General features: G+C 45.5%; 1 protein-coding gene across 1 annotated transcript in view; it reads left to right on the top strand.

The window, feature by feature from the left end:
* Window positions 1–562: 562 nt before the first annotated feature.
* The window catches only part of CFAP74 (cilia and flagella associated protein 74), a 103,663-nt gene continuing 98,225 nt past the window's right edge, over window positions 563–6,000 (top strand). Inside the window, exon 1 of the mRNA XM_084651623.1 lies at window positions 563–605. The gene's annotated coding sequence lies outside the window, so the exon portion shown is untranslated. The remainder of the gene's footprint in view (window positions 606–6,000) is intronic.

Genomic DNA, 6,000 nt, shown 5'->3' with positions numbered 1-6,000 from the left:
GCAGAGACAGGGTGGCTGCTAATGGGAAGTGGGCAAAGGAGGGCGCCTGCCTTGGGGGGTCACTGTGTGTGTGTGTGGGGCTAACCTGTGAGAGGGGCACTGAAAGGGGCCTGACCTGGTGGGGGGGTCGCTGTGGGGAGCACTGAAGGAGGGGCTGACCTGTGGGGGGGCACTAAAAGGGACCTGGCCTGGGGGTTGGGCGTTACTGAAGGGGGGGGGCACCGAAAGGAGCCTGCCTGGTGGGTCTCTCTGGGGGGCGGGGCTGAAAGGAGCGGGGCGGGCCCAGCTCAGGTTCTGGGAGGAAGACGGCGATCCCCTGAGCGGCCTGCCAGCCTCGGGCACTGTTGGAACGTACCATTTCTTGGGGGGGGAGGGGAGAACACAGAAGCCCAAAGACGGCAGGGCTCCTCCCTAAGTCAAGCAGCTGGTTAGCTCGCGGGGAGTCACAGCGAAGCGGGTTACGAGGCTGATGGACTTCATCTTTGCAGGGTTAAGGCTTTAACGTTTCTTCCTGCTCTCCCCCCCGCTCTCCCAAAGTGGTTCGTTCCGTTGCCTTAGCGGCTCCTACAACAACGGGCGCGGGGCGCGGGACGCGGCTCGGGGAGGTAGGTGGGGGAGTCGGTTGCTGCCGCCCGTTGGTGGCAGTTGAACCCCTGTCTCGGTGGGGTGGTGCCATTAGCGCAATGGCTGGGGGATTGCTGAGGTGCCGGCCTGCCCCTTTCTGCCGGGGTGCCCGAACTTAGTGCAGCCCCTGACCCTCATGCCTCACCCGCTAGCTGAAGGGGTCTTTGGGGCCCACACTGTCTGGGGCAGACACGATTTTGAGGGGCTGAGCCCCTCTGCCTCCTCCGGTCCTGCAGTGGGGGGCGAGCCCTGTCCCCAAAACCGATGTCGTGACCTGTCATGTCCTGGTGCGCTTGCATTACCTCCAGGGGTGCGCTATGCCCCTATGTTCTGGGGCTGTCGTGATTTTAATGGGGCGAGCAGTTCTCCCTGCTTTGGCAAAGGGAACGCGTGCCCTCCCCCAAATCACTGTCACGAGATTTGCAAAGTCGTGACGTGTTGTGTCCTGCCACCATTGCGTTATGTCACAGGGTGCGCTACGCTCCTATGGTCCAGGGCTGTCATGATTTTAATGGGGCAATTAGCTCCCCCTACCCTGCCAAAAGGGATAAGGTCCTTCACCAAAATCATGCTCACAGGCTGCAGCTGTGAAACATAATGAGGCACCGCACTACAGCATGATAGTGTTATGACGTGAGGATGGTATGTCAGGTTGCGGTATGGTAATGTCATGCTTGGATGCAGGATTATTGCACTCGCAATAGTTGCACTGCATGTTGTGTCCCACCATTTCACAGTGGTATTTTAATGTGACATGTTGTATGGTGACAGTTTGGCTCAATCTCATTAGATATTTGCAACACCATGGTGGCATTTTGACACAGCATGATGGATACAACTGTATTGTGTCATGTTATGCACGACACTGTTGTGATATGCTGTAATATATTTGATCCAATGTCACGTGTCAAGTGGGCATTTTGACGCAGTGTGATGTTGTGATGCAAAATAGCTATTCTGCCATATGATGAAACGTTTGATGTTACGTGCCTTTCACTGCCCATGTATTTATTATTTTATTTAAAGAATTATCCGCCAATATAGATTATGCATAAAACAGACCAAAAACGTTAGTACAAAAACATATCACAATAAATTTTGACCCAATTCAATCAGTTATGTTGCCACATTTCAAGAGAAATTAGACTTAATTAGACTTAATTCTTGACAATGTGAAGTTTTGTCAGAATGTATTCATATTGCCTCCCAATACAATGACCTTTTGATACATTGTTGTGTTATGTTGTATAGTATGGTATTGTAATGCTTTGCTGTACTGTTTTGACATCATGTTATTATCTGATGACCTTCTCATGTACTGTGATGCTCAAAACTAGGTTGTAGCTTCAGTCTCTTTTGCCTCAGCTGATACTTCATGGAAAACTGGAAAATGGTCTATTTAGAACCAATTTTATTTCTGTATCACACAAGTTCTGTATATATATATATATATTTTTTTTTTTACTCATGAGGACAATAGGATCCCAGTTTAATGTTGCAGGAAAACACGTTCTTTGTTAAGCTTTGTAACACTTCATCCCCCTCTGTCAAGTGCTCTGGGGTACTCAGATGAAGCACACCGCATTATTATTAATTATTTTATTATTTTTATTATTAATTATTATTATTATTTTATTTGCTCCTGTTGCTCATCTGAAGGTTAAAATCAAAATGTATTTATGGTATCATAGTTCATGCAGCGGTGATTGATGCCACAAATAGTGAGGTTTATGGGACAAATTCTCCAATGGTGTGAGGAATACAGCCCTGTGAGTTCAAGGTGGAGTTAAAGCTGCAGAAATTTTTGAGCTGTTGAATAACCAAAAGACCTTTTCTTGCAAGTGATCTTAATAACAGAGAGAATGCAAGAAAGAAGAAAATACAGCCCATGGCAACAGAATGGTTTCTACGTAGAATGTTTTTTCAAAGTTTTCTATGAAGTGACAGTGACTCTTTAAACCTTCTGTACAAATACGATCATTTTTTGTGCATTATTCCCCTCCATGCAATGGTATAAAAATAGGTCATGCTAATTTTTTATAGTAAAGTGCTGATGCTGTTTTTAATCCTTATCCATGTTATTATTGTACTTATGGTGTATGTTAGGTATCTCTTTGAAATCATTTCTTGTTGCTGCTCAGTTAGGACCTGATCCAATGCCCATTAAAGTTAATGGGAGACTTTCCATTGGTTTTAATAGGTTTTGGATCAGACCCTCCAATTATCCTTCATTGCCACATGTAGCATAGTCTCCCATCTGGAAAGCACAAGTTTCTCTTTTCACAGAGGGTGAAATTTTCCCAGCATCATTTGGTTTGGGCCATGGAAACTCCAGTACTTTCATTATGTGAGAAGGTGGGGTGTTGTGAGTCACAGCTCAGGGAGGAACTCCTACACCATCCGTAGCTCAGTGGTTTGAACATTGGCCTGCTAAACCCAGGGTTGTAAGTTCAATCCTTGAGGGGGCCATTTAGGGATCTGGGGCAAAAATTGGGGATTGGTCCTGCTTTGAGCAGGGGTTGGACTAGATGATCTCTTGAGGTCCCTTCCAACCCTGATATTCTGTGATCAGGTAGTCACACCAGCCACTGCTGCCTCCACATGATAGAGGTGGGCTCTTCACAGTCCATTGTAGAGGGATAGGGACATGATGTAGAATCCACAAAAGGACTGAGGCACTGCAGTGCTGTGTGTCATGGTGCCTAATTGTTAGGCACCTAGAAAATCACAGGAACCATACTGTGATCCACAAGGCTGAGTTAGGCTCCTAGGTTCCTTATATGATGAATGAGGTGAGATAGGTGCTGGGAAACGAAGTCCACAAAAGCCAGCAGACTAGGCAGCTCTCTGCCTAACCTAGCTAATGGGAGATGCTGATTTGCTAAGCCCTGCCCCTGCCTTAGTAATGCCCCTAGGCATTACTCTGCTAGTGATGCATGAATGGGAACCCCTCTCTTGGCTCTGGCACCTATGTAGTTTCTTGAGGAAAAGAGAGAGGTGCCTGCCTCGCTCCACACAAAACATCCAGAGGAGGAGGAGCTGGTGTTGCTACTGCCCACCTTATAACTTTTAGCTCAGTTGTTAGAGCATTGCTCTGGGATGTGGGAGATACAGGTTCAATTACCCCTTCTTCCCCCAGCAGCGAGGGAGGAAGGGTTTCGCACCTCTCAGGAGAGTGCTCTAACCACTCAACTATGGGCTATTCTGATGTGGGGATCCCTGTGTCTCTCCTGTTGAAGCTCTTCCACTGTGGATAAAGAGTGATTAGAGGAGGGACTTGACCCAGGGTTTGCTGCCCACCATTTGGGTGCCCCAACTGCTGGACTATAAAGTCTTTCCCAATCTCTCTCTCTCGCTCTGTGTCCAGCCTAGTTATTCTTTATTTATTTATCTAAGTGGAAGAGTTTAAACAAGAGAGAATGATATTAGATTAACCCATAGCTCCATGGTTAGAGCAGTCTCCTGAGAAGTGGGAGATCCCTGTTCAAATTATTTCACCTTCTCTGCCAGGGAGGGGAGAATTGAATCTGGGTATCCAACATCTCAGGTGAATGATCTAACTACTGGGCTAAAAGTTATAAGGTGGGCACCATGACCACCTCTTCTTCCTCCTTGAATGTAGAGTGAGAGAGCAGTGTGTATGTCCAGGTGCCAGGTGAGTGAGTTTGGTGGAAGTTTTGGGGATTGCAGTGAGGGATGCATGAACCTAAATCTGCGTTTAGGCACCTAAGTAGCTTGGTGGATTCCACCCATAGTCTCTGGCTGATGATTATATGGACCCAGAGGCTGCATGCCCAGCTGAAGGAGCAACCAGGGAAAGTTCCATTCCCCCACTCACTACCCCAGCATAGTTTCCCAGCACAAAGCCTGTTTAATAAGTCCTTGCCTACACACTAACTTCTACCACCTTAACAAAAGGCATGCTTAAAACCAGTTTGTTTAAACCAGTACAAAACCCTTATTTGGGTTTAACACTGTCTTATATTGATTTAGCTCAAATTGATTTGAGTCCCAATCCTGCAAAGACTTAGGCACATACAGTTGAATTCAATGGGGCTACTTATGTGCATAAAATTAAGCACATAAGTCTTTGTGTGAATAGTCTTAATGATGTACCATCTGGTAATAACTCCAAGTGAATGCCACAAGGTATTTACTGAATGTGGGTAAATTTTATCAACATTGGGGAAGTATTTTCTGGTAACAGTGAGAGAACTGCATCAGAAACAAAGGTTATGAGGAAGTGACTCAAGCTGAGCCTACTCTATACTGGTAAAGTGTCATGAAGGTGGAAGGGTTATTTTTGTCTTTGTATCAGAACCAGTGGGATAGGACTGTAATATTTATATGGATCCAGGGAAATTATAAATTGTTCTGACAACATGCTAACCACATTCCAAAACCTGTTGCAGCTGCTTTATATCTGTGAATAAATATGTCACACACAGCAAATTCTGTATGTACATTATTAAAATGTCACACATGTGGTATCTGTGTGACTAAACAGATCATATTCAGCACTTACAGTGTCTCAGCTATTGTAGCTCCTTGACTAAACAAGTCACACTTGGCAGGGTTGGTTTGTTTGTTTGTTTGTCATTGCATATGTAATAGTATTTTAGCTGAATAAGGGTAGGTCTACATAGCCCATGGCAGCGAGTCTCCCTCAGGCTCACTGCGCTCATGCTACCGCACTAAAAAGCTGTGTAGACAGAGCTTTGAAGCTGCACCTCTGGCTGGAGCTCAGTCTCTGAAGCCTGGGGAGGGAGGTGGGCTTCAGAGCACAAGCTCCTGCCTGAGACGCAACATCTACACAGCTACTTTTAGGACTGTAGAGCAAGCCCAAGTCTGTCGACCCAGGTTGTGAGGCTCGCTGCTGCAGGCTATGTAGACATACCCTAAGAGGACTAGATTGAACAAGGCTGCAGACCTTTTGGCTCTAGTACTATAGAGGTAGCATTGAGGCTTTTTCAAGTTACTTACTAGCACTAAGGGGTCAAATCCTTCTCAATGTATATGTATGCCTAAGTGCTTTTTGCTGGATTGGGGCCAGAGTGTTCAGCACCTTGATAGATTTAAGCCATTGTTTAGTTTGGTATTTGTTTACATTATATATATTTCACTGTGAGTTGTTCACCCTGACATTTTTATTGAATTTGAGGGCTGTTGTGTTGGGGTAAAATTTTCAAGAGCTCCTAAGTCCTATTTTCAAATATGACAAGCATTTAGGGTCAGATTTTTAAAGGTATTTAGGCACCGAACAATGCAGTTAGGCCTCAAGTAAGATTTTCAATGGGAGTTAGGCACCTAATCACTTTCTGTGCTTTCAAAATTCCCACTAGGCACTTCTATGCATCTTTAGATGTTTAAGTATCT

This window comes from Lepidochelys olivacea (assembly GCF_965140295.1).
Source record: "Lepidochelys olivacea isolate rLepOli2 genome assembly, chromosome: 18".
Taxonomy (NCBI): domain Eukaryota; kingdom Metazoa; phylum Chordata; order Testudines; family Cheloniidae; genus Lepidochelys; species Lepidochelys olivacea.
The sequence above is the reverse complement of the archived record's forward strand: the minus strand, read 5'-3'. Positions and strand labels throughout refer to the sequence as shown.